Consider the following 15549-nt stretch of genomic DNA (forward strand, 5'->3'; position numbering starts at 1 on the left):
ACGTTTGAATGATATTTAGAAAAGATGAGGATATGTCTGTAGCCAATGGTACGAACTAATGTCTGTAATAATATGACATTTTAACATTATAAGTAAGATTTTTGAAGAACCAACACATTGTGTTTTCATATTATTCCTTACATACGTCATCACATTAATATTGTCATTGCATCTTTTTTACTACATAATGATTTAATAATGTAGAAAATTTCAGAAATGCTAATTCTTTAACTTATACAATTACCTATGCGTGCATAACCTCAGACAACCTAAAGTTAGATCTTTCACCTCAAATATTCCAAGTTAAGTATGATAACAACAGAATATTACAGATTTTATCACAATAAGGAATAGAACGTGCGTTCCTCTTCCATACATATAATACAATTACATGACAATAGAATAATAATCTCGTGAAATAGAACTCTCTGGAATTTCTTTCTTTGAAATGTCACAGGAAAAGATAGGTTTTTTAAATATCAAAGTATAAAAACGCAGTCTATCTTAACATCAGCCTGCAATAATGTGTTTGTCAATAAGAAATAATTAAGCAGTGACCCGTTGAAAAGCGCGATCTGATACTGTCATTTTACGGCCTATAAATATCGACATGACAATGTTCTTGTAATTAGATTGATACGTAGATACTTTATCATACCCCGATATTGTTCTACTAATTACTCCTATAATACTATCATAAGTTACATGTTGACAACTGGAATTTCGACACGGCGGATCCCACGGTTAATTTTAGAATCACTACCGCGTTCTCAAAGACTACTGGCTACTTATATAGATTCTGGTTCAAGTCTTTCTTTTCATTAAGTTTGAAGTCATCTTTTTTATACAGAATGGAAACTATGGCACAGTAATTTTGATAACGTTTGTTGTTGTTGTTTTGGGGTTGTTTTCTTCTCACAGATGTTTATTCGTCGGCACGCAAGTGAAGTTTATCTAAAACAAGAAATGGGCTCACGTACACTTAAAGCAATGGTGTTAGGCCGCTATTCCATTTATACGTGATCAGTGGTCCGCGTCAGTGATCCGTGTCCGGGCATGTCCGTGGGTATTATTCCATAGGTACGTTATTTTCTATATATTTTTAATTGAAGTATAGCGAACAGAGGATAATTATTTGTAGAATATGATATAATTTCATTCTAATACCAAAAACAGGTGTAACATCAAAGAATTAGGTAACAAACATTGAATATCAGTTAGGTTTTCAAATAACATCTCTTTAGCAACGGATGACCAGATGTTGTTTTTTTTTAATCTGTCATTGCTGCATCATAAACTTATATGTTCTCCTACACTATTTTGGTGACTTCTTTAGTATTTTCTTTCGAAATCGATAAAGTATTTAATTTCGTTCGAGGCACTTTGTAGGGATGAGACATGTCAGTGACTGTCCGCGTCCGTAAAAAATCGCTCATCCTGCGAAACGTCGCGGGTGCAGTCGCGGAAGCGGATGGTAAACGGACAAAAGGAATAGATTCAACGTATTCTTTGATTAGCGAATCGGTAACGGATGCGGATGACGGACGCGGACCACTGATCACGTATAAATGGAATAGCGGCCTTATTCTTTATTATAAGTTTTATATTATTTTGATTTTCCGACCAAAGAGGTGACTACTTCGCGTTCAAAAGGAAGGAGTAAATTACTCTTATGGATCGTGTTTTGCAAAGAAATGACTTTTACAAATGTCAAAACTGTTTTCACAAAGTTAATAAACTGTTAAACGTTCACAAATATTACAGAATGTCCCCTCAAAAATCCGCGTTATTAAGTATTATATGTGATATATACAGGCAATCGATTGATATTCTGTCAAAAGCCTTAAAATACGAACAGGTGGCTTGCCCAGGTGTGCCGTGATAAACTAGCGTTAACTTATTATCGTCTGCTGTTTGCTCGAAACTAAACATCAGAGCGGGAAAGGGTCAACAGTAGGTCTGTTGTTGACTTGCAACAAATAAACCATAAAATAATAAACTAACTACCGTAACTTTTATTTTCGCCGTAGTTGTATTTTTCTTACATGCAAAATGTATGGTGTGCAATTCGGGCCACCTTTTGTTGTTCGAGGTTACAAAAAACATAATTGCCCCAAAAGCCCGGTGTGTTCGATCTGTATGCCTCAACACGTTTAATACAACTTTGTGTTCAATTATCTTGTTGTTGTTGTTGTTAACTTATATTTTGTCACATCTTAGGTACTTTATGAGGATGGACAGTCTTACTATAAATCAAATTCAATTTACTCCACTTGTTCAATTGACGACATTATAAATTATAATAATTTTATATCTTCAAAGAAACAGGCAATAATATAGAAACGTGCTCCTTTAAACTACGTATATTATTTCTTATGATGTATCATTTTGTTGTTATAAGAAATCCTCAAGTGTATGAAATAAAATCCTTGTCTTTAAATCTGTTGTGCTCAGTTTCATTGCCAAAAAATCATTATTTAACAGTAATGTCAATGCCGATAAATTTAAATTTAACAGTCTCAAAACAATAGGGTTTGATTCTCTTTAATCGAACAAAAAATTAGGATGTTTGAAGCACTCTTGAATAGAAAATGCTGGCATTGAGTATCGAACACCTGGGTGTGATAACAGACGATAAAATATACATAAAGCTACATTAACCTAAAGCATATTGCTGATTACACTCTAATACAGACATTCTGTAGATATAATATAACATTATTTACGAGGAATCACTGTTTTATAGAGTATATAGTTGTTTATGTCATGCTCAAAGCTAGCATACAAATTCATATAAATTTTGTTTCGAATCACAGAGTAATTAACTTTACTGTAGGTCTGTATGTTTGAGCGGCTTCAGTTCAAATCGAGGCACCGCCCTCAGTCTGGGAAATTGTTCATATCAAGGAAAGTAATTTAGATTGTTTAGTACATTAAAAGAATACTGGAGTGGATTTAGTGCTAATCTTTAGAAACCTGTGCCAACAAGTGTTTCGATTCGAACAGGTGGGAATAAAATATTCTGAGGTTTAAGTGAATTTCTGTTACCCGAGTCATCAATTAATCTTTCAGACAATCGTTGGTGAACTAATACATTTCTAAGAGTTTTCAATACCTTTTATTTCACCTCAAAGCTGTATTGTGGTAATATAAGTAGATCTGTCCGTTTTGATACGAAAGCAGAAATAATATTTCTGTTGGAACCTTTGCTCTCTTAGATACCTAGTAAGCCCCAAAAATGCTTTTTTTACTTTTCTCAAAAAGTTTTTTCGTCCTGTTTCATCTTTTAAATACTTATTAACTATATACGCTCATAGCCAATTTGAACCATCTTTTGCTTCGTGGCAATTAGTTAAGTTATTTATATAAGTGATAAATATTTTGTATGCAAGTCAAAATACCAGTTTGTTTACGTTTTGCTTTCTTTATGACACATAATGCCACACGTAGCTCTTCTTACTTCCACTGATTGTCATCTTCATTATTAAAACATAGGAAATCATATTCATTTCTAGGGCCATAACGTGCTTTTAATAAGCAGGTGACTTTCCACGCCTGAAGACTTTTTTCCGATAATTGTAAAATTCTAGTTTTACGGGAGGAGACATTTAAATCTATTGCAATAGTTTAAAAAAAACGTACAGTTAAATGATTTAATTTACGTCTGAAGGAAGACCACACAGTTTGTTATAATCACAGATTATGTTATCATAATATAAAATAATAAAAAAATGTTAACAAATACTTCATAATCTTGATCGTTTACATTTCAATGATTCGGCATATCGGAGGTATCATCATTTTATTATTGATTATCGAACATTTAATTCCTCTTAAAACCGCAGACTTTACGCTGATATTTTTGACACATTACTTACGTGTTTTATCACGCGCCTATTTTTACGAATGTTTTGGTAAATCGCGCACTTTATTTACAAAATGGCAATGAATAGAATATACTTTAAGATTGTATGAAGCATTATTTAAACTGATGGAACTGTTGATTAAATTCCAGAGCCTTCTACAACCGAATGCTGCCAAAATTGAGAAGTTTTATGAATGAAATATTTTAGAATTATTCGTGCAAACCGTAATATGACAGCACAAATATGGTGAGAAAATTAAAGTACGAGACTTTATCACGATATTACGTCACGCAAAATATGTTTACACCATCATTAAAATATAATGAAAAGGTTTTTCTTATTTTGTATAGAGAAAGTATGCGTTTGTCTTATGTTAGTTTAATATTATGTATATCTCACTGAGGGAGTGTCACTGAGTGGTGAAAAAAAACAACAACAACAAAAATCATCGCACCACTTAAAAGTAGAAAATTACGCAATATAAACAAAATATATTAATATATTATCTCCTCACTGATGTATAGCACAATGTGATGAATATTTATTATTAACTCAAAGATATCGTCCAGATTTTTTACCGACGAGCATGCATTGAATGTCTCTGGTAAATTTTAGATCTCTTGCCATGACTGGAAACTAAAGTTTGTAAGAATTTTTTCTTATGGAGTCTGATAACAAACGCGGAATTATTGTTATTATCATCGATGAAAAAGATTACCTATTTAGATTTTTTGCGCTTATTTCAGTGCACAATAAGTTACAATATCTGATATTGAATTTTAAGTTTGCACCTCGTATCAAATCACAAGCGGAATGATACAGGATGAGCGGAACAGTTACAAAATCACAATACCCTTTATTAGATAAACATTATTATTCTCTAAGAGTAAGTCGTTTTCATTGAAAGTACGCCTAATTTCTTTCCTAATTTGAAAAATGTTATCAAAAGTCATCTTTAAGATCTAAACAGAAACAGACCAACGCAAACCAGTAAATGACAATTTCGGTTAAACTGCGAAAGGTCATTGAATTATAAGCCCAACGCGTAGACACAATTTAGCTCATCAGTTGGAAGAATATGTAATTTTCATAAAGAAAAACATGACTTAAAGTCATTCTTTAAACAAGAACTGCACAATAAGTAAACAATTCAAACACATTACTGTCTTATAAATACAGTTAAACAAGGTTAATATTAGAAAATGAGAAAATATTATTATCAAAGTCAGTCAATCTGCCCTTCTATTCAAAATGTACGATGAGTAAAAAAAACTTTCTTAAAAATCCTAGGGTATTTTATTTATTTAATCACACAAAATTAAAAAGACACAATGTAAAAATAACAAATCTTCAACTTTGAAATCTTACAAGATCAAATAATACGTAAATAACGTTCAAATTTAAATTGCTGACGAGTATAAAGCAATCTAGATTAATGCATGTAAAGTATTTAAAGTTTTAATCAATTTCATTTGAAAAAAAACTCAGACAGTGAAGCATGTTTTTATCTTCAAACGTCTATAATTTGTTAAATTGAAAAAGACGGAAACAAAATAGTTACATCATTTTTCTTCAAGTGTATACATGAAGTAAGTTTGAAGGGATAAGCCGCCCAGGTTTGAGTGTTTAGTAACATGTTTAAGACAGAAACAATATGTAACATTTCAGCATAATCTGAGAGTTGTGCAGTCAGTTAGATGATAATGTCTAAGATATGTCCACGATTTGTCTTTGATGTTCCCCAGAACCTCACGTTCATATCTTCTACATCTACAAAAACATACAAGTTGTAAGTACACCCCTGACATAAATATTCCTCATCGTAGGTTTTGTTTTTTATCTACCCTACATAAAATCTAGAAAAAAAACAACAGCAAAACATTATTTATCGAAATCAATTTTGTTTCTTTCAATATTGCTTCAACGATTTACACTTTTCGCCAACCACCAATGTTTAAACTTTTTTCTGTCCTTGGTGTATCCGAATTAGTGCATAGGAGATGTAGAAACGCTTCATTGTTGCCATCAACAATTGCATTTAGCTAACAATCAACTACAATATCTTTATATCATAAAGTTATTGTTACAAAGACCTTGGCAGATTTTACCTGCTTAACATCTACAAAACACAATATAACTGGCGAGACAAAAACAATATTCTTGAATGTTTTATCTTACTTTTATTGTTTAAGGTTATCATGAACTGTTTGCACCAAAGCATAAACCTTTTAAGCTTTAACTTTTTTATATTTTTTTTAAAATATTTGCAGGAGATTTTTGCACCGTCCGACTACCTCTACCATTTTCCAACGCCTTCCGCTCATCTTTATCTTGTAGGAACTGTAAAAGATTCTTGTAGCGTCTTACAATAGTAGTCTTAACAACATTCCCTTCCGCTCTTCTGTAACAATTGCTGCTTTCAAACGACTTCGTAAAAAATTTATATCTTCAAACAAAAACTTTGACCACCATTCCCGATTTGCAGCTTCCACTGAGAAACGACAATGCTGTAGGTATTTCAGGAAAATATCGTGTGTAACGGATTGAACTGTGACCATAACGCACTCCGTAACGTCTAACACCATTCGGACCATGTCCAACAGTCGTATTTGATCTGTTCTTTATTGAACACGGTACTAATATATACGCTCAAATCTTTCTAACAACAAGTTTCGTGACCATATCATTTTTTTCTTCATTTGTACAAGTTAATAAAAAGGTGTTTGATACAAATGTTTGTTAACTAAACCATTACAGAAACAGGAGTGTATTTCACATGCGGTTGGAATTATTGTCACAAAACACGTTCTTGATGTAATAGAAAACCAGTTGGGTTTACTTCCATTCCTTAAATTGATTATCGTTTATTTTGTATTTCACATTTTACCCAAAGAACGAAAATTCCAAAATGTAATAGGATTCTTTGATCAAGAAATTTCCATCAATTAGAAAATCTATGAAGTTGGACCAACTGAAACACGTGTTTATTTATAAAACCGTATTTTGCTCTTTAAAATACCACCTTTGTACGTTATGACAAATGGATATAACATACATCAAAGATTAGCGTTGATTCGAGGTAAGTGTTCCTAAGGGAGGTGTTGGCAAGAGTTATCTACCTTATAATCTCTCCAACTACCTATGATCCTGGCTGGTGTTTATACTATTTCTTAGCTATTTCTTTACTCTTCAAAGGAGCATAATAACTTTACAATACCGCTATTCACTTTATAGCACGTGGTTGATATGTTTAACAAACAAAAAACATGGATTAGTTTTCCTGTATTCCAGTCCTTTTACATTCCCAGTGGAGTAACAAAATTGTCTTTTTCAGTCATTCGTATGTGTGAACAAAGTATTAATGAAAGAACTAACAAGCTATCGCGTGCAGGGTCTAAAATAAATGGTACAAAAGTTGTTTAGGTTTAAAATGTACTTAAAACTAAGTAAAGAAAAAATATGATTTGTTAAAACTAAGGCTGTAGATAGTTTTGCAATGATTTGCACTTTGATTCCCTTGTTGAAATATACATATTGTAACATGAAAAGCATGTTAAAAGTCTTGTTGTCAGGTTGTCATTTATGAACATTTCTAAAAGTGAACATGTCAGTTGTGTATGCTATGGAATTATTCTTAATAACAGGATATTATTTCAAACATTGCAAAAAAAATGTTTTAAAAAAATAACGCCAAAGGCCAGAGATATCGATAGATAGCCCTCACTTATATTTCAAACGTTTAATTACATAATGTATTGCCATCATCAATTCAATCATTTCCTAGAAACTGCTGATATTTTATTAACTTATTAGATCCACCGGACAGTCAGTGAACTTGGTGAACCTTTCTTGTTAAAGATTTATACTTTTTATATAATTTGACAGGTGGTTTGTTTCAGTTCAATATAACGATGATAAACACAAAAAAATCGGTATACTACAATAACAAAAGTCCTAGCAACCGAAGTGGTTACTTGCTACCTATGTTCTCATCAGAAAGTGCTTTTTTGATCGCGACACGTATGAATTATATCGCCTTATTTCCGCATTCAGCACGAAATCTCGAGCACGTTTAGTGGAAAACAGTGTTCTCCATTGATCAATGTCAAGCACTTTAGATACTTTGAGTGCAACTTATACTTCTGTTTCCTGTCTAATGTTGAAGGTGTTTTCTTTCCCTCGAGAGGAGGGTGATATGGAAATATGCATGATCCGTCATTACTTAATTAATTATCAATTAACAGCGATAGTCTCATTTCGAATGCGATGGCGTGTCATTTAGAATGTTTGGGCGGGGCTTGAACATGAAACATCTGTGTCTATCAGGTTTTTTATTGCCCGAGACTCAAATAAATCTGATCTGGTTTGATTGATAGACATTTATGTAATTTGAAAACTTTACACGAATTTCTGACTCATTGTCTACACATATATTTTCAACCCACGCTTCAAAACGTCACTTATATACGTAGAACTTGGTCTATAAAATGCTTCATCACTCTTATGCACAGTGTCATTGCCCGCTCTTATGTTTTTGCCCAGCCGCTAAGAAATTATCAAAAACTTTCTGCCTAATGTTGCAGTAGCTATTTCAAATTTACTGAATAGGTTATCATGATGTTTACTGGCTGGCACTTTTTTTTAAATAAGTACACATTTCGAAAATACAAATGTATATAAATTTACATGTTTGCCAAGAGTCTTTTATGAAAATTGACTTCTTGTTAACCGTTGAGGATAGCAAGACGTTTCTTACAAGTATGTATAGAATTTACTTTCTTTTATACTTTTCATATTTACTATAGAATGGTCATGGCATATAAAATATCTTCCTTAACAATTGTACCTTTGGTGTTCACATGCCACCTATGTGTCAAATGGTACAAAAAGTGAAGTGTGTATACTAAGCAAGAAACTCTTATTCCGAGATAGACTGACTATGTATAAGTTGTTCTTTTGATACAAAATAGAGCTGCGGAATCTTCTGTAAAAGAATCCAAACTTCCGCTTCCGAAACGATAAGCATAACTTCCGTTGAAATAACTTAAAATGGCGGTTTCGAATACACAACGTCTTTTGTAAATTTAGAAACAACATAGTGCAATGTTTTGTGTGGCAAATTATCATCTATGCTTACATTAACTGCTTCTTCTATATAAACGTGTGCAATAGAAGTTTTCTCGTTTTTTGATAAATGTTTTACGCTTACATTCAGAAAAAGGAGGAAGTGACATCACACTATGTGATTTGTCTTGAATTTTACTGCAATCGCATAAGCAGTACACATACCGTATCCCTATTAATGTGTTCTGTAACTTCGATGTCACTTAACTCTAACATACGTGTCAGTGTTAACGGTTATGGTGTTTGTCGGTGGCTGAGACTGTTCGGTGTCACTGTATATTAACTTTTTTACGTCTTGATATTCACAGGTGGAAAATTGGAATTTGAGAAGAAGTTCTGGCAGTAGATTGAACTGTCTGGAAGAATTATTTCACCTTTCAATGTGAACAATTTCACGGCTTTTACGAATGTGCATACTTCACGACAGGTGGGGAAAAACATTTATTATGTCTCCGTAACATAGGAAATCTGCTGGATTCATCAGTAACGTATAATAGTCAGATTAGTTTGACTGCTGGCGGTGCATAGGTATGTCAGTAAGTTTGGCCGCCTTGGTAAGAGGTTGGCACGGTATCTCAAGCAGATGTGAAGTTGGACGGGTCTCAACGTGCAGAATAAGAAGTATATTTCTGTAGGCCGGGTGTGGTACACAAGAACTGATGTGATGTGTACAGTGATAAACCAATCATAGTCACTTCTCATGATGAAAAAGCAAATAAATCCTTCATAGAAAATGAACGATTTTTCTCGTGCTGACCTATTCTGTTGTGAAATGTCGTGACTATTGTTGGATATTTATAGTAACATAATGATGCAGGTGCAATAGTAATAGAATTACTCATAGAAAACATTACTAAAATAGCAACATTTCTTAAAAAAAGCAAAAAGACAACAATGCAGTTTATGCACCCTCCCTGTTTGACACAAACTATAACTGTAAGTGACAATTACTTTATTGCACTTTTCTTACGGGTAAAATGTTATTTCTTAGTTCTAGAAAAATCCTTTCCTTGGAATAACATTGAAAGTAAAGAATTTGTTTGACGAACTTAGATGATTTTATGAAAGCATGACTGTCCGTATATACGAGTTTATGAAAGCATGACAGTCCGTATATAAGGGTTTATGAAAGCATGACAGTCCGTATATACGAGTTTATGAAAGCATGACAGTCCGTATATAAGGGTTTATGAAAGCATACAGTCCATATATACGGGTTTATGAAAGCATGACTGTCCGTATATACGGGTTTATGAAAGCATACAGTCCATATATACGGGTTTATGAAAGCATGGCTGTCCGTATATACAGGTTTATGAAAGCATGACTACATACATGTACATTAATCTGTGGTTACATGAACATCAACAAAGACACTGATGAAGTTAATATTTTTAATCATTAATATGAAGATTTCCATATTATAATTTAGACACATTACCACACACTTATTTATTTATTTTTCCAATGTTTCATCTTAAATTTATAAGTTTGAAAAAATCATAGCTGTTCATATTTAAAGTACATGTAATAGAACAGAAGGAGATGAATTTAACAAATATATTTTTTCTTTACTTTTCTTTTTTTACATTTTAATACAATCTTTGAAAATGTTAAGATATGGTACTTTTAAGTGTAAATTATAATAGAAATTCCAAAATGCAAAACATCCGTAAACATAACATAATATTCAGGATAAGGACAATATTTAGAAACGCCAAATAGTAATAATATTATTCAAATAATCAAAAATCCATTATGATAACTGAAATACAAATTATACAAACTCTATTACATGTTACAGTTTATCGTTCATCATTCCTGCAAGTATTTCATGAATATGAAAGTACTGCGTTATTATCATAAGTTTAAGTAAAATCTTTCGTTACGATCAAAGGTTTTTAAACATTTGGGTATATGTACGTCAACGATATATTCTGTTGAAGTTTCTCGTATGTTCCGTGCACAATGTGCACGTGTCGACTGTCAGATGTTGTTTACACGTGTTTTATACAGTGAGCTGACATGTTCGACGGTATGTTTTCACATATTACATGTATCGTGTTGATGTTAGAGACCCTGCACGATGATGTATAGAGATATCTGTCACTTCACACGAGGCACGTGTTTCCTGGGGAAGTTTTTCTTGCCACCGTCTTTAATTTTCTGTAAAATATTTGTAACAGGGTAATAATGGGTTTAGCACACTCAAGAATCATAATGTGTCTAACAGACCCTATTTATCCACGCCGTCACCTTGCCAGCTTCCATCATTGTAAATACCTTACAGTACTAACTTATAAAGTCTACAATCGATCAACTTTGTATATACTTTGGCATGTTCCTTACATTGAAAATTGGTAAAATACTTGTACTTTTGCGAAATCGATTTTCAGTTTCATTTGCTTGATTTGCATGACTAATCGCCGGAAAATAGAGAGATTAATTTTACCTCAATTTTTCAGTAGACAATTGATATAGGGAAAACAATAACATAAACAATGGCTGGTGTTGTCATCAAGTTTAATGATAGAGTAATCTATCTTTCAAATGATGTGTTTTATATAATGCCTCTAACGTTCTATTTGTGTGGTTGCATTGACGTGAAACACACAACTTCTTACAGGTATCTTGCGCTCATAAAATCGCAATCAAAGGATTTGATTCACAAAGTATGTTTTTCAGCAATCTTTATCGATTCTGTCAATTGAAATTCCAGACTTGAGCAATAAAATGATACGCCATAATTTTATGAGATTCGGCATCCAGGACGTAGCACATTTCTTCTTGTTGATCCTGTTAGACATGAAGTACAGTGAAACTTTCGAATGTGAAGACCACACATAGGAGAAAGTACGCTATTGTTCAATGGTGTAACCCCAGGACGGAAGTAGAACAAATCCGTTGTACTCTAGAAAATAGTTCTTTAGAATCTTAAAAAGCCGTATGATGGCTTTATATTTGGTGTCTGTGTATTCTTCTGGGCGGAGGGATTAAAGATGTACTAAGTTCCAGCAGCGAGACTTTTTAAAGTGGACAGTTCAAACGGTGTCCGACAAAATGAAAATTTCTGTCTATCATATTATATTTCAGGCCTCATTTGACTTGGATAGTGTTGATAAATCAAGCATCATGGAATCAAGAATTAAGCCTCAACTGTGACTGTTTTACTTAAGAATGTAGTGTTGGCTGAGGCCAAATCAAAACTACATGTACAGCAAGTGGGTAGGTATATTATTTTCGTCTGACATGACAAAGAGATGGAACAGAGAGTTGAAATGTTAACAAGAATGTCTTACATCCTGTTTTATTATCATATTACAAATAATTTTATTTTACAAAGCCAAGAAAAAAAATAAAAGAAAACTAGCCATTAGTCTTCAGATATCTGTAAATTTTGAAACAATGCGGTTGTTTATTATCCACTTCTACCTCAGTCTATAAGTACTTCTCAATTCATTTCCGTCGCTAAGGAACTATGTCGACGGTTTTTCTTACCACGCTAAATATTTTAAGGAACCACACTGTGGTCCAAAAGCGTACATATGAAAATTTGTAATTCATACATTGATCACCTGGGACACATAAAACGGAAAAAGATGCAAAATTTAAAACAAATGAGCCGCGTCACGACAAAACCAACATAATGGGTTTGCGACCAGTATGGATCCAGACCAGACTGCGCATCTGCGCAGTCTGATCGGGATCCATACTGTTCGCTTACAAAGCCTATTACAAGTAGAGAAACTGATAGCGAACAGCATGGATCCTAATCAGACTGCGCGGATGCGCAGGCTGGTCTGGATCCATGCTGGTCGCAAACGCATTACGTTGGTTTTGTCGTGACGCAGCTCAAATACTGTATACATTGTATTTGATATTGAAAAAGTTTTGGGTACAATTTTAAGTCGTCTGATCTTGGCCTGAACTGGTCGTATAGGTAGAAACAGTTGCGGACAGCTAAAGGTTAAATAGTTTAAATGGTTCCCGGCAATAAAACATTTGAAATCTAAAGGAATAGCTTAAAACAGAAAATTGTGGTAAGAAAGTTCTTTAAGAGAACAGAACAGATTTTATTATTCAATATGACTTGAACATAACAGTTCCTCGTCATTACACAATTATACAGCATACATTTAAATACAGTGAGAGTGAAAATATAAACATAAAAAATTAACATTTGATATTATAAGTCATATACATTATTTATATTTTCCTTTCTGATACTAAATGATTTATTACAAAATATAATGCAATTTCCTTAAGTCAGAATAAGTAGGACAAATTAAAACAAAATGGTATTCATCTTCTATATCGTTTAGGTTGCAAAAAGTACATTTTCTTTCCGATCTCACAATGTTTCTATGTCTGCCAGTCTTTTATATGAAAGCAACACTTTTAAAAGAACATAATTTGTTAAGCATGAGGTGCATTTATTTATACTGTTTAACCAATTTAAGCCCCGGTCACATATTCACGGATTATGCCACGGAAGAGCTACGGTCTAATTGTTCACGGATTACTACGGAAATGTGAAATTCCGTAGTCCGCTACGGTTCCAGTACGGAAACACAACGGTATGAATACGGAGTTCGACGGATTTACCACCGAAAGCCCCGGGATAGACACGGATTGTTACGGACTGACACGGTTTGATACGGAGCGACACGAATCAGGACGAACGCACTACGGATACACTACGGTCTGCTACGGTGTAAGCACGGGTTAGTACGAGTAAGTACGGTCTGATACGGAGAAGAACGAATTGATACGGAGAAGAACGAATAGCCACGGATCTATATGGACCTATTATATCCGTCCACAACCTCTTGCATGCTCAATTTTATAAAATGCCTCACAAAAAAAGAACACAAAGAAAACGAATTGCAGAGTTCAATGATTTTGGCGGAGAGGATTCGGCCTCATCGCGTCCGATCCCCGAGACATATCAGGTCCGATTAAAGTGAATTTCTTGAACGACACCGGATCCTTAACAAGTTAGACTATGAGAGCCTCATACTAAACACGAAGGGGTCTTCGTAAAAGCCCATCTCTAGTTCACCTTTTCTTACCTGATTATATATGGACTAGTAATCATTAATGAAAAATGTTGATCAATACTGCTTCTCTTTTGATTTGAAAATTTGCTGTTCATTTTACAATTACATTAATTATCGTGGATGTTTATGTTTTAAGAATATGTGAAAAGCTTGTTAATTAATCTTATTATCACTCAAGGGCCAGCGTCCGAGGCTTATGAGACACTTCGTTTTATGTACATATTTACTCAAATTTCACGACCCAATGTTTTGTAAAATATGTAACATTAAATATTATTCTATTACTTGTGAATTGTAGTACAATATTAATATATTTTTTGCCTCTATTCATGTCATCAAGCAGCTGGACCACTGCTTCCGCGTTCTGAGCCATATCAATATACAATTGCAGCCAGTTAATGGCAATTATCATTTATTGAATGTTCACGCAAATATGTCTGTTTTTAACAAGAAGGTAGTATTTATACCCTTTAAAAAATACATGATACTAAATTTATCTGTACTTAACAGTGTTGGACCGTACCATTCCGTACCGTTTCGTGTTGCAACGCAATAAACCGTATAAGACCGTGCTTATCCTTGCCTCTCCGTAGTACATCGTATTACGATCGTGGCTTTCCGTGACAATGCCGTATTAATCCGTATTAAAACCGTAGCTTATACGTAGGGTTACCGTACAAATACGTAGTTATCCGTACCAAACCGTGGAAATCCTTGACAAGTTGGGGCCTACGAATCAGTACGGACTAACTACGGTTTTCTTACGGACCAGTACGTATCAGTAAGGTTTAATACGGACTAGTAGGGATACGCTACGGTTGATTTTTCCGTAGCAAATTTTTGTGCATGTTCAAAAATTGTCAAGGATCGCTACGGATATAGCAGGACTACTACGATTGATTACGGTTACAATACGGAGAGCCACTGACCAGTACGGGTAGCTACGGACGATGCCGGAATTAATCCGTGGCTCTTCCGTGGGCGTTTTCCGTGAATATGTGACCGGGGTATTAAAATGAAGGCTTGCTTTTACAATTAATACTAAAATAAGAACAAGTATTTATTAAAATAACTTTCCCATGCCAATTTCTTTATTAGAAATCAACCTGCTATTTTCAAGGCCTTTACTATATTTTATTTGTTATTTATACGAGGATACAGCCAGTTTTTAACCAACAGTTGTGAAAAACTTACAATGCGCATTATGATATTGGTATACAAGTCAATATATATCAACCATTATAAATATATATTTAAAAAAAAAATAAAGAAATGCTAGCGAATATAATTATTTTCAAGGTTAAACAAGTTTAAACTATTACAACAAAATTCATCAAAATAATAATTAAGGAAAAACCTCTGACGATAATTATGTCTTTACCGAGCATTTCTTGGAAATAGCAATGTAGTTAATAAAATAATCAGTTATTTTATGATCGCATTTATGTTCGCAGCAATATACACGCGAATAACGTGCGCTGAGTGGAACTATCTGTCAG

This window comes from Ruditapes philippinarum, unplaced genomic scaffold, assembly GCF_026571515.1.
Source record: "Ruditapes philippinarum isolate M1 unplaced genomic scaffold, ASM2657151v2 ctg577_1_1_1_1, whole genome shotgun sequence".
Classification (NCBI taxonomy): Eukaryota; Metazoa; Mollusca; class Bivalvia; order Venerida; family Veneridae; genus Ruditapes; species Ruditapes philippinarum.